At 52.3% G+C, this 14269-nt stretch overlaps 1 protein-coding gene across 29 annotated transcripts in view; it reads left to right on the top strand.

Annotated features, from left to right (window-relative positions):
- The window catches only part of SHANK2 (SH3 and multiple ankyrin repeat domains 2), a 720394-nt gene that overhangs the window by 579735 nt on the left and 126390 nt on the right, over positions 1–14269 (top strand). The window lies entirely within an intron of this gene.

Raw genomic sequence — 14269 nt, 5'->3', positions numbered from 1 at the left:
TGGTCCAGACCTGGCAGTTTTTGCCAATCTGGGGCTACTTAATACTTTTTCACTGGCATTTGAATGTGCATTTCCTGATTACTAATGGACTTGAGCATCCTTTTGTATGTTTCTGTACTGTTTGCAGTGCCTTCGCTGGGAAATTCTTATTCTCAACTTCTGCGCAGTTTCATCTTTTTCAGATTGATTTGTGTTCTTTATATAGTCTCCTTACTGACTGAGTGTGGTAGCTCACACCTGTAATCCCATCACTGAGAGGCCGAGGCAGGTGGATCACCTGAGGTCAGGAGTTCAAGACCAGCCTAGCCAATATCATGAAACTTTGTCTCTACTAAAAATATGAAAAATAGCCGTGCATGGTGGTACATACCTGTAGTCCCAGCTACTCAGGAGGCTGAGGCAGGAGAATCACTTGAACCTGGGAGGTGGAGGTAACAGTGGGCTGAGATTGCACCACTGCACTCCAGCCTGGGCAACAGAGCGAGACTCTGTTTCAATAAATAAGTATATATATATATATATTTATCTTTACTAATCCTTAGCTTGTCTTTTCACTCTTTTTATGACAAGTCATTTCTAATTTAATGTAGATTAATTTACCAAACTTTTCTTCAGAGTTTGTGATTTTTGTGTCTCATTTAAGAAATTGTCTTCTACCAAGAGCTCATAAAGCTGTTTCCCAATTTTGCTGAGTTTAAAGTTGCCTTTCATATGTAAGTTTTTAATCCAAGAATTCGTGGATGTGTGTGTGGGGGGGGTGTGTTTGTGTGTGTGTCTGTGTATGTGTGGGGGGGTGTTTGTGTGTGTGTATGCATGTCTGTGTGGGTGTTGGGGGGTGTTTGTGTGTGTGTGTGCATGTCTGTGTGGGGGTGTGTGTTTGTGTGTGTGTGCATGTCTGTGTGTGGGGGGTGTGTTTGTATGTGTGTGTGTGCATGTCTGTGTGTGGGTTGTGTGTTTGTGTGTGTGTGTATGCATGTCTGTGTGGGTGTGGGGGGTGTGTTTGTGTGTGTGTGCATGTCTGTGTGGGGGGGGTGTTTGTGTGTGTGTGCATGTCTGTGTGTGGGGGGTGTGTTTGTATGTGTGTGTGCATGTCTGTGTGGGGGGGTGTGTGTGTGCATGTCTGTGTGGGGGGGTGTGTTTGTATGTGTGTGTGTGCATGTCTGTGTGTGGGGGTGTGTGTGTGTGCATGTCTGTGTGGGTGTGGGGGGTATATTTGTGTGTGCGCATGTCTGTGTGTGTGTGTGCACGCACGAGTGCGCATGTGTGGGCGTGTGGGTGTGGGGTTGTGCACGCACACACGTGCGTGTGTGTGAGTGTGGGTGTGTGGGGGTGTGTGTGTGTGAATGGGTGTGTGGGGGGGGCCTGGATCCACTTTCACTTTTGGAATAAAACACTCTTCTCCAAGATCTTCCATGCTGGAGCCATCATAAGCCAAACTCCTACATGGATGCAGGTGTGTGGCATGGTTGTCCATTGGTCCATTTGTCTATCTGAGCACCACCTTCATTACATCTGATCAATTCTCCCCTTCGCTCCCCAGCCCACCCACCTTTTGTCTCCTTAGGATGATTTGAGCGATCATTGGCTTTGCATTTCCATAGGAAGTTTGGGGTTTTTGTTAATTGCAGTCCTGATCTATCACCCAGGCTGGAGGGCAGTGCCATGATCTCAGCTCACTGACACCTCCACCTCCCGGTTCAAGCGAATCTCCTGCCTCAGCCTCCTGAGTAGCTGGGATTATAGGGTAGCACCACCATTCCCGGCTAATTTTTGCATTCTTAGTACAGATGGGGTTTCGCCATGTTGCTCAGACTGGTCTCGAACTCCTGACGTCAAGTGATCCACCTTCCTCAGCCTCCCAAGGTAGTGGAATTACAGGTGTGAGCCACTGCATCTGCTCCACGTGCATTTTTAAATCCGCTCATCAAGTTCCACCAAAGCAAAACAACACAGCGACAACAAACCCTGTTGAGATACTGGTTAGAATTGCATTGACCCAGAATAGACCAATTTGGGAAAAATTCCCACCTTCACACTGTCTTCCTCTTCAAGAACATGGTACATTTCTCTTTCAAACTGGCTTTTGAAGTGTCTCTACAAAGAGCTTCTACAGCCTTTTATAGATTTATTCCTAGGTGGTTTTGCTGTTGTCACTTCATGATATATTTTTCAGAGTTGCATTTGCTGATTCTTGCTGAAATATGGCTGGCTTTGGTGTATTGATTTTTATTTTATCCAGCCACTTTGCTGAATTCTCTTATTAATTCTCATCTTTTATCGATGGATTACATCTTCTTGCTTTCTCCTTTTTTCCTCACTGGCTGGGACTGCAGTACATGCTGACTAGATAGGGAATACCTGCTTTGTTCTGGATCTTTAAAAAAAATGCTTTCACATTTTCTGTTGACTCTGTTTTTCTCTTTGTTCTTTTTGATGTACAGCTTCTCAGGTTAAAGTATTTTATTTTATTTATTTACTTATTTTTTTGAGACGGAGTTTCACTCTAGTTACCCAGGCTAGAGTGCAATGGCGCGATCTCGGCTCGCCGCAACCTCCGCCTCCTGGGTTCAGGCAATTCTCCTGCCTCAGCCTCCCGAGTAGCTGGGATTACAGGCACGCGCCACCATGCCCAGCTAATTTTTTTGAATTTTTAGTAGAGACGGGGTTTCACCATGTTGACCAGGATGGTCTCGATCTCTTGACCTCGTGATCCACCCGCCTCGGCCTCCCAAAGTGCTGGGATTACAGGCGTGAGCCACCGCGCCCGGCCAGGTTAAAGTATTTTATTCTCTTTCTGGTGTGCGAGAGATTTTGATTTAATTGCAAAAAATGAGTTATGAATTTCCCCAAGCCCTTTTTTGTATCACCTGCAAAATTACACGGCTTTTCTCCCTTGCTAATTTATTGTATTAATTGATTATTCTATTAGATCAGTCGTAGCTCCCTAAGAGAAACCCAACTTGTAATGATGTAGTAATCTTTTTAATATGTTGCCAAATTCCGTTTGCTAATGTGATGTTTGGGGTCTTTGCATCCAAGGTCAGGAGTGCGATTTGCCTGTAATTTTCCCTTCTGGTGCCATTCTTTCCCAGCCAGAGTGAAGCTCTTGCCCGCCTCCCAAGAAGCTGGGGAGCGTTCTCTCTTTCTCTCCGGAAGAGCATTGTTGGGGTTAGAATTACGTGTTCCTTCTGCGATGGGTCGACCCTGCTCAGAACGCCATCTGGGCCTCATGTTTCCTTTATGAAAAGATAGGCAGCTTCTGCTTCAATCTCTTTCAAGGTTAAGAACTCTTCGAGTCTTTATTTTTCTTGTGTCGTTTGTGCTAACTTCAGATCCACGTTCAACTCCGCCCCAGGTAGTCAAGGCCTCCCTGCCAAGCCTCCATTTCCAGCTTCTTTCTCTATTCTTCTCCACCTTCAAATATCCTTCTCTCCAGCCCAACTCGAGTGGGCCCTGAGGTCATTCAGCAAACACAGACTGAACGTGTCATTCCTCATCCTGGGCATCATCTGCAGTTGGAAACGGGCTCTGTCTGCCCCTCTGTGGGACCCGGTCCACGACACATTCCCGTGCTGGCTCTGGACTCCATGTACAGCTGGACTTCTGCAGCCCAGCTCACCCCGGAGCATCCAGAGGGGCAGTTAGCAGACACCATTGCCCTGTGCGCCATGCAGAGGAGAAGCACAGCTTCCGGGAGCCGCTGTCAGACTTGGTTGGTGTGGCGGTGCCCACAAGGCCTCTCTCAGGCTTGGCATCTCAGGTGGGGTGTGAATGGGTCTGGATCCTGCCACTCTGCAGTTTGGTTTGTGTGTGTGTGTTTTGAGATGGAGTCTTGCTCTGTCACCCAGGCTCAAGTGTAGTGGTGCTCTCTTGGCTCACTGCAACCTCCGCTTCCTGGGTTCAAGTGATTCTCCTTCTGCAGCCTCCCAAGTAGCTGGGATTACAGGCACCCACCACCATGCCCGGCTGATATTTGTATTTTTATTAGAGACAGGGTTTCACCATGTTGGCCAGGCTTGTCTCAAACTCCTGATCTCAGGTGATCCACCCACCTCAGCCTACCAAAGTGCTGGAATTATAGGCATGAGCCACCATGCCCAGCCCATCACTCTGGTATTCTCTAACATGCCTGCTTCAGAAGTCCCATGAGGACTTTGCCAGGTAAAGAAAAATCTCTCATCCTAGCAGCTGCCAACTCCACTGACCGCCTGCCTCTCAGGCGGCTTTCCCAGCGAGCCCTGAACCCACGGTGTGGCACACAGGCATCCCCTTCTCAGGGCTTCTCCAGGTTTCCTGTGTCTACTAAGTACCTGCTGCTCCTTGGGGTCTCCACGGTTATTATGGGGTCCCTGGGCAGTGGAAGGGAGTAGCTCAAAGGAGGCCGAGAGGCAGTGGGTGGAGAGAGAGCGAGAGACAGGGAGGAGTTTCTCCTGGTGGGGGGCGCTGAGCCTGACATGACTGCCAGGAGTTACTCTGGGTTTGGTGACCTTGTGCCCATTTTGGGCAAAACCTGCTCCCCTGTGCTGTCGTGCCCCTGAGTCTGGAGGGAACCGTCACGCCCAAGCACCAGTGCACAAGTATCCAGCTTTTTTCATAGGGCATGAGGATGTTTACACTTGCAAAACAGATACAGACATGTAGGAAACCTCAGTCATGGGAAGGCCCCTTGCCTCCGAGCCTGTGCCCATGCTGTGCTGCAGCCCAACACACCGTCCTCTGTTCCCTCCTCCTCCGAGAAGCCTCCGTGATTCCTCAAGTTGGAGGAAAGCACAGCTCCAGACAGCCCCTGAATGTACCCCATCAAAGTGCCCGTGACCCCAGAGAGAGAGGATTATTGTGGTCCAAGAGGTGAGCCCTGCAGCAGCCCAGGGAAGGAAGGCAGGAAGGAAGGCCTGAGTGAAGGGGCAGCCGCCAGCCCCTGCCCCACGCCGGCCCCACTGTCCTGGCAGTTGCCCTGCTGGGCCCTCCACCCCCCGAGTCGGGATTCTGCCCTCAACAGTGTCTACTTCAGAAAAGTCCTGCAGTCCTCTTGGCATCGCAAGGTTTGGGGGTGGGGTCCCAGGCCTGGATCTGATGCCCTTTCCAACCCCAGAACCCTAGAACCTGGGCGCAGGGTCCTTGGAGCTCTTCCCCTTTGCCCTGCTCACCCCAGAACCCTAGAAGCTGGGCGCAGGGTCCTTGGAGCTCTTCCCCTTTGCCCTGCTCACCCCAGAACCCTAGAAGCTGGGCGCAGGGTCCTTGGAGCTCTTCCCTTTGCCCTGCTCACCCCGGCCTGTCCCTCGGAAGTTTCTCTGCCTGGCACCTGTCGCTCCTTCTGGAACTGGCGCCCATGTCCCTTCCCTCTTGGTTTCCAGGTGCCAGGTCTGCCTGTGGGAAATGAAGTCAGCAGGAGGCACCATGGCACTGGGAAGCATCCGGGGTCTAGCCAAGCCCTGGGCCGGGAGCCCCACAGAGCAGGCCGGAAAGGGGGCTCCCCTGGGCTGCCAAACAAATCACCACACGTAGGGCAGCTCAGCAGAGCAGACAGTGGTCCTCCTGCAGCTCGGGAGGCCAGAATCCCCAACCAAGTGTCAGCAGGGTGGGCTCCCTCTGGAGGCTCTTAGGGAGGGGCCTACCTGCCTTTCCCGGATCCTGGCACGGTGCCCCAGGTGCCTTGGCATGGAGATGGTCGCCACAGTCTCTGCTTCATCCTCACGATGTTCTCCTCTGCATTAGCAGCTCAAATCCCCTCTCTTTTCTCTTACAAGGATGCCAGCTGCTGGAATAAAGTCCTACCCTAACCCAGCATGACCTCACCTTAACTGCACCTGCAGAGATCCTGTGTCCACATCAGGGCCACAATCCGAGGTTTCAGAGAAGGGCTTTGTGGCTGGGAGCTGGGTCTCTCAGCCATTTCTGGGTGGGCCTTACTCCCCCCACCCCCCGCCACTACCCAGAGGGTGTGCCTCCCAGCTGCTGGGGAAGGGCTGGCAGATTTGGGGCAGATACCCTTCAACACGGTCCGGGGAACCTGAGCCATGGAAGCCCCGTGGCTCCCACCTTTCCCCCATCTCTCCCGCAACACAGGCTGTAGGCCACGCTCTTCCCCCAGCCTTGGCAGAGGGTTATCTGGGCCTGTGTGTGGCTCCCAGCCAAGCCAGGTGAGTCTCTTAAGCCTCAGAAGCCTCATCTCAGAGATAAAAGCTCGACTTTAAAAGAAGCCTCAGTCGTTTTATAAATAATTTCATTAAATTCCAAGTTGCTGCAGATGGTGCCGCGTATTTTTAACAAACGCAGCGGCCTCAGCTGGCTGCGAGGGGGCGCATGGAGGGTGGCGCTGGCACCGGGGCTTCCTGGGAGGGGGCCGGGGTGGCTGGCCGGGCTGCAGCCCTCCACCTGCCCTCCTGGCCACTGCTCCCTGGAGGGCCACACCCACTCCATCCCATGACCGATGGGAGGGGCCGGCCTGGGTTTTTCCTGTACCTTGGCTGAGAGCAAGCCTTGGGCCCGCTGGCAGGTGAGGGCTGAGAGGTGGGGGGTCCTGCAGGCTGCAGAAACCGCCCTGGGGAGTGGGGAAGATGCAGAGCCCGCCCGGAAATGGGCTCTGAGAGACCCTGCCCTGAGACACTTGTCACTGTTCCTTCGTTCAAGGTTACTTCTTTTGAAATTTTACTGAGGCAAAATGAACCATTTTGAAGCGTACGATCAGTGTCATTTCGAGATTCACAGTGTTGTTCCACCACCGCTTTCATCCAATTCCTGGCCATATTCCTCACCCCACAATGAAACCCTGGGCCCATCCAGCACCCTTGCCCCGTTGCCCTCACCCGCCCTCAGCCTGCCAACCCCAGAGCTACTTTTCCTGTGTCGTGCATCTGTCCAGGCTTTTCATGCGCAGTTGACATTCAGACTGCCCAGGTTGACCTCACGAAGATTCTTTCCAGCCACACATGGATCAAAGCCACAGTGTTTGTGGAATGCAGAGCCCACCCCACATAGAAAGAAGGCCAGCCTTACACATGCGCGGGTTCCTAGGGGCCAGCTGTGGGACTTGAGTATACTTGGATTTGGGTCTGCACTGGGGTCCTGGGACCAATCTCCTGAGTGCACAGAGGGTGGCCATGTGTGGACCCATGTAACGCAGTCTTTCCTCCACACCCCGGCGTGCAGTGCGGCGGTCCTTCCCATGGCTGAATCGTATCCCGTGGTACGGATGGACCACAGCTGTTTACTCGTTAACCTGGATGGGCACTGTTTATAAGGTCAGTCAAGGCACAGTAAAATTTTAAAGAGTTGATCTAAGCAAGCAGTGACTTATGAATTGGGCAGTTCCAACGTGGCGGTGCCCAGGAAGAGGTCCTGGGGGACAGCTGCTCCACCCTTCTTTCATCGAGCCCCTCCCTGGCACTTGCATCCCTTCCTCACACCCTCCAAGTGGGTTCCCTCCTCGTCTGACACCAGCGGGTCTCACGCACACATCAGTCGCCATTGTATCACCAGAGCCTAGAACAGCATCTGGGATGTAGCAATTCATTGAATGAATGAATGAATGAACGAACTAATGATACCAGCTGCATGGTCCCTCCAGCTGAGGCCACAGGGGTCAAGATTGGGGTCGTTGTCACTCCAGAAGGTGGACACTCCTCACTCGCCCACAAAGTCAGGAATGTGACCCACCTCGACCCGGCTTCCTGACACCGAACACCCTTTAGCTCACTCTTCACTCGTCCTTCATTCATTCAACCGGAGTTGACTGTGGACAGCACTCCCCGGGGGTGCTGTGGGTGCTGGGGGTGCCTTCCTGCCACTCTGGTATTTTCTGACGCACCTGCTCAGATGTCCTGTGGGGCAGGCAGGCGAGGCGGCCACCATGCCTAGGCAGGGAAACTGAGGCTCAGACTGGTGAGATGCTGCCAGCCTCCTCCAGGACCACTTTGGAATAAGAGCTCTTGAGTTTTCCAGGAGCCATATCTAGAAACAACATTTCACAGCCCGGAATAAGTAAAGGCAGCAAGAATGGTCAGATGAGTAAATATGCAATTACTGTACCCCACCTTCATTCTCTGTTAAATGCAACGTTCATTTAAAAACAGGCTGTAGGTTCGATTTTCTCAACATGGCAAGAGTTCTCAGAGCTGCCTGGAGACTGCTGAGAAATTACAGGCCATCCTGAATAGAGGAGCCACACTTCACCAGAAATGCCACCAAAGTACTGTGCGTACTGGGACAGTGTGTGTTCATGCTGGAAACAGTGCAGGGAGGGCCTCAGCAGTCAGCAGAGGCAGCCTCGGGCACCCCCGAGCTATGGGGCTGGACAGGCGGATGCCACTCATCATGCTGGGTTTGGGAGTTTGCCATGCAGGGCCGGGGCTGAGACCCACCCCTCCCCCAGCTGCAGGCTCCCCTCCTGAGTCCCTCCTTTCAGCAAGGGTTTGCTGGACATGCAGGTGACAGGCCTGGGGGTAGGGCAGACGATGCTGGAAACACTGAGTGCTACCCCAGGCAAGGCAGGGACGTCTGGGTGTCCTCTGCTGGACGTGGGGTCCCTGAAGCTTCACTTGTCCATTCATTCACTCACCAGGAGTTGGTTGTGGAGCAGGCTGCCCCTGTTGACTGCTGAGGCCCTCCCTGTACCGTGTCCAGCATGAACACACGCTGTCCCAGCATGTGCAGGACTTTGGTGGCATTTTTGGCGAAATGTGGCTCTACTCAGGACGGCCTATAATTTCTCAGCATTTGAGGGGCCTGGGCTGAAGGAGCACGGTGGGGTGGGGGCGGAATCCGCAGCTGCCTTGGGCCACCCAAAGGGCAGATGCAGCCACTGTTGCTTAGACAATGAGCAGAAATGGGAGGGGGCTGGAGGAGGGAGTTGTGGGGCCGAGAGAAACAGGGTGAGGAGCTCATCCAGCTGTCCAGGCTATAGTGCAAGCAGCTTTCCACCAGGGCAGACAGACTCCCAGCCTCGGGGGCCACCCACCACTGGCGGATCCCGGTTCACATCCTCCAGCAGAGTGCTCACCCTCCACTGAGCACCAGCCCCTCTTCCTCCTTGTCCAGCCCATGCCTTGCCCCCATCCTGAGGCAGGCAGAGATCCCGGCCCCAGAAGTGTCTTCATAGATGCAGGCCTGTGGATGACAGCGGGGGGATGAGACACCTTCCACAGCTCAGCAGGCATTTCCTGTGTCCCTGGGGCCAGGCCATGCCCAGGGCTGGGGTGTGGGATGAGACTCACTCCCCAAAGGGCTGACAGAGGAGCAAGCCCTCTGAGCACAGAACACTGAGCACTGAACAGTGTCTTTGGGAGAGAAGGCGCGATGTGACAGAGAAGAGCCTCGAGGTCTGCTCTGGACGGATAGCATCTCAGATTCACACACTGAAGCCTGACCCCCCAGTAGCCTAGTATTCGGAGATGGGGCCTTGGAGAGGTCATTTCCGTTTACTTGAGGTCATGGAGGCTGTTGTGCCCTTAAAAGATGAGATGCCAGAGCGCTGGCTCTGCCATGGGTGGACACGACGAGAAGGTGCCATCTGCAAGCCAGAGAGAGGATCCTCACTGGAACATGGCCATGCCGGCCCTCCCGCTTCTAGAGCAGTGAGAAGATCTTGCCTGTTGTTTAAGCCCCTGGGCTGTGGTCCTGATTATGGCAGCCCAGGCTGACTAATCCCAGGTCCACAGCCCTGCCTGGGTGACCTGCATGGCCTTGGACAAGCTACCTGACCTTGCTGGCAAGTCCCCTTCTGAACAGTGGAGACAAACCCTCGAGGTTGGGGCTGCGAAGGGCCTGGCAGGGAGCATGAGCTCAGGGTGGAGCTGTGCCCTGGCAAAAAAAAAAAATCACTGTCAGCCAGGCGTGCTGGCTCACCCCTGTAACCCCAGCACTTTGGGAGGCCAAGGCAGGTGGATCATGAGGTCGAGACTGAGACCATCCTGGACAACATGGTGAAACCCCGTCTCCACTCAAAATACAAAAATTAGTCAGACGTGGTGGCGTGCACCTGTAGTCCCAGCTACTTGGGAGGCTGAGGCAGGAGAATCTCTTGAACCCAGGAGGTGGAGGTTGCAGTAAGCTGAGATCATGCCACTGCACTTCAGCCTGGGAAACAGAGTGAGACTCTGTCTCAAAAAATAAAAATTTTAAAAATCACCCTCCTCCCTGTGTCTAGAGGCAGGAAGGGGAAGTGGGGAACCCTGTCCCCGTGGCAGGAATGAATGGTACCACCCCAGCCCTCCGAGAGGGGCGTCCAGCCCTTGAGCAGCCTCTGGGACAGATGATGGGAGAAGCATCACCACGGTGGTCACCAGGCACTGAGCCCCGAGTCCACCGCACCCTCCCTTCCAACCTCACCACATCCTCATGCTCGGTCATTGCCCCATCCCACAGAGGAAGAAGCTGAGCTTGCCGTGGCAGATGCTGGAAGCCAGAATGGCCTGACAGCACAGCCCTTGTTCTAAGAGGTGAAGCAGGCCAGGACCAGGACGGCACACATCGTTCTCGGCAGGGGTGCAGACAGAGGACCGGCACTGCCCCCTATGCCCAATAGGCAGAAAGGGGGCACCAAGATGCTACACAGCCAGAGAGATTCCCCCGGCCGTGGCTGGAGGTGACGTGATGGGATGCAGGGCCGGGTGCATGCAAGGTGCTTAGGTCTGTGGTGACTGCATCAGATTGGTGGCCACTTCCCACCCCAAAGCCTGAACGGAAGCCCCGCCCAGGTCAGCAGACATACTGCCTCTCACTCGAGTGTGAGTGTGAGCAGACTGTATCCCTTCTTGAACGGACACAAAGAAAGTGCCAGCCTCCCCAGGCAGAACCCCATCCTCATCTCCCCTGGCTCTCCCTTGGGGTGCTGGCAACAGCTGCCCCTGTCTTTCCCCTGTCCCCTGCCTGCAGAGGGAGGATGGAGCAGGTAGAGTGAGGTGGCCAGCAGTCTACACACATCAATTTACAACCCAAGCCGCAGGAGAGTATTGGAGACTTGATGGGGACTGGGCTTCCTGTACACCCTGTTTAAACATAGTCTCCACATCTCTGCATTTTTTTTTTTTTTTTTTTTTTGAGACAGAATCTTGCTCTTTCGCCCAGGCTGGAGTGCAATGGCACAATCTCAGCTCACTGCAACCTCCACCTCCCAGGTTGCAGCGATTCTCCTGCCTCAGCCTCCCAGGTAGCTGGGATTACAGGCACATGCCGCCACACCCAGCTACTTTTATGTATTTTTAGTAGAGATGGGGTTTCACTATGTTGGCCAGTCTGGTCTCGAACTCCTGACCTCAAGTGATCCACCCACCTTGGCCTCCCAAAGTGCTGGGTTGACAGGCCAGACCACTGTGCTCGGCTTACATCTCTGCACTTTAAAGACATTTTAGATGAGTGTAGCCCAGGTCTGCCCTTGAGAGAAAACACTATTTCAGGAAGTTTTCACATGATCTTCCTGTTCCTTTCTAAGTCGCTGCAGTGTGTTGTTTCCTTGGAGAAGACAAAAACGAAGCTATGCTTTTTTTTTTAAAGGAAAGCAAATGTATCTGCAGAAGTTGACAGCATTGAGTCCAGGGCAGTGCGGTTACTCTTCCAACTTAGCTGCACGAACTGGCTCTGTGGATTCTGGTTCCTTCTTCCATCTTTTGCTTCTTTCTTTTCTATCTTCCTTTTTTTTTTTTTTTGAGTTGGAGTCTCCCTTTGTAGCCCAGACTGGAGTGCAATGGCAAGATCTCTGCTCACTGCAACCTTTGCCTCCCAGGTTCAAACAATTCTCCTGCCTCAGTCTCCCCAGTAGCTGGGATTACATGCAGCCACCACCGCACCTGGCTAGTTTTTGTATTTTTAGTAGAGACAGGGTTTCACCATGTTGGCCAGGTTGGTCTCAAACTCCCGACCTCAAGTGATCTGCCCACTTCGGCCTCCCAAAGTTCTGGATGACAGGCGTGAGCCCCGGCGCCCAGCTTCTACCTTCCTCTTTCTGACCCATTCCTAGACCTTCCATTTCCCTCCATTTCTTTGTCTTTCCCTTTTTAAAAAAATAATCTACTGGAGACATGGATACTAATTACAAGAGCAATTAATCTGCCAATCACAAAGGTCTTGCCCCAAGAGAAGCCTGGTTAACTCCAGGATGCCTTTCAGCTCTTGTTTTCTGCACAGGCAGGCCCTGGAGATATTCTCGGGTTAGCCCCAGACCACCACAGTCAGGCAAATCCTGCAGAAAAGTGAGATGCACACACTTTTTTGGTTTCCCAGTGCATAGAAAAGTGATTTTTGTCCTGTCGTCTGTTAAGCGTGCAACAGCGTCAGGTCTAAGCAGCGTGCGTGTCTTAATTTAAAATACCTTATTGCTGAGAAATGCTAGCAATCACCAGAGCCTGCGCGAGTCAGTCATTTTGCCGTTGGAGGGTCTTGCTTCGGCGTTGATGGCTGTTGACTGGATAGAGTGGTGGCTGCTGAAAGCTGGGGTGACTGTGGCAACTGCTGAGAATAAGACAACAGTGAGTTTTGCCACATCCATTGATCTTCCTTTCACGAGAGATGTCTCGGTGGCATACCGTGCTGTGTGATAGCGTTTTACCCACAGCAGAACATCTGCAAATTGGAGTCTTTTCTCTGAAACGCTGCTGCCGCCTTCTCAACTAGGCTTTCGGAATATTCTCAATCCTCTGTTATCATTTTAACAGCATTTGAAGCATCTTCACCAGGAGTTGATTCCATCTCGAGAAATCACTTTCTTTGCTTATCCCTAAGAAGCAACTCCTCATCCATTCAGGTTTTCTCATGAGATTGCAGCATTGCAATCCCATCTTCAGCTCCACTTCTTTTTTTTGAGATGGAGTCTCACTCTGTTGCCAGGCTGGAGTGGGCAGCGGTGCGACCTCGGCTCACTGCTACCTCTGACTCTCTGGTTCAGGCTATTCTCGTGCCTCAGCCTCCCGAGTAGCTGAGATTACAGGCATGCATCACATTCCTAGCTAATTTTTTAGTAGAGATGGAGTTTCACCATGTTGGCCAGGATGGTCTCAATCTCTTGACCTTGTGATCTGCTGGCCTCGGCCTCCCAAAGTGCTGGTTCAGCTCCACTTCTACTCTTGCTGTTTCCACCACATCTGCAGTGACTTCCCCTGCAGGCTTGCACCCCTCAAAGTCGTTCATGAGGGTTGGGATCCACTTCTCAGCTCCTGCTCTTGTTGACATGCTGACCTCCTCCCATGAATCACAGATATGCTTCATCGCCTCTAGAATGGCAAACCCTTTCTAGAAGGTTTTCAACTGACTTTGCCCAGATACATCAGAGGAATCACTGTGGCAACCATAGCCTCACAAAATGTATTTCTTAAATATTAAGGATTGAAAGTCAAAATATTCCTGGATGCTTAGATTGCAAATGGCTGTTGGCTCAGCAGGCATGAAAATAGCACGAATCTCTTCTGAGGCATTGTCAGTGGGCAGTAACATTTTGAATGAAATCTCTTTCTTTTCTGAACAGTAGATCTCAACAATGAGCTTAAAATATTCAGTAAACCATGCTGTAAACAGATCCTAGAGAAGCCTTCCCTGACCTTCCCCTAATCAGAATAGCCTCCACCATATTACACAACCCAGCATAGGCACCTGTGCAATTCACCTGGTGCAAGAAACTTCACCACACTCATGGCTGTTTGTTCAGTTGTCACCTCCAGGTTGCAAACTCCACAGGGTCAGGGTTGAAGCTGTCTTTTTCCCAGCTGTCTCCCTATGGGAGTTTGTCATTAAACAATGCAAATAGCTGTTGAATGGATGGATGGATGCATGGATGGATGGATGGATGGATGGATGCATGGATGGATGCATAGATGGATGGATGGATGGATGGATGGATGCATAGATGGATGGATGGATGGATGGATGGATGGATGGATGGATGCATGCATGGATGGATGGATGGATGGATGGATGGATGGATGGATGGACGGGTGGACAGATGGATGGGTGGATGCATGGACGGATGGATGGACGGATGGACGGACAGATGGATGGATGCATGGATGGATGGATGGATGGATGGATGGATGGATGGATGGATGCATGGATGGATGGATGGACAGATGGATGGATGCATGGATGGATGGATGGATAGATGGATGGATAGATGGATGGATAGATGGATGGATGGATGGATGGATGGATGGATGGATGGATGGATGGACAGATGGATGGATGCATGGATGGATGGATGCATGGATGGATGGATAACGTACTGTCATCCAGGCTTGGTTGATCTGTTTTTAGAGCACAGGCAGAGTAGATGTAGCATCATTCTTAA

The sequence above is a fragment of the Callithrix jacchus genome, chromosome 10, assembly GCF_049354715.1.
Source record: "Callithrix jacchus isolate 240 chromosome 10, calJac240_pri, whole genome shotgun sequence".
Classification (NCBI taxonomy): domain Eukaryota; kingdom Metazoa; phylum Chordata; class Mammalia; order Primates; family Cebidae; genus Callithrix; species Callithrix jacchus.
This window is presented reverse-complemented; position numbering and strand designations above follow the sequence as displayed.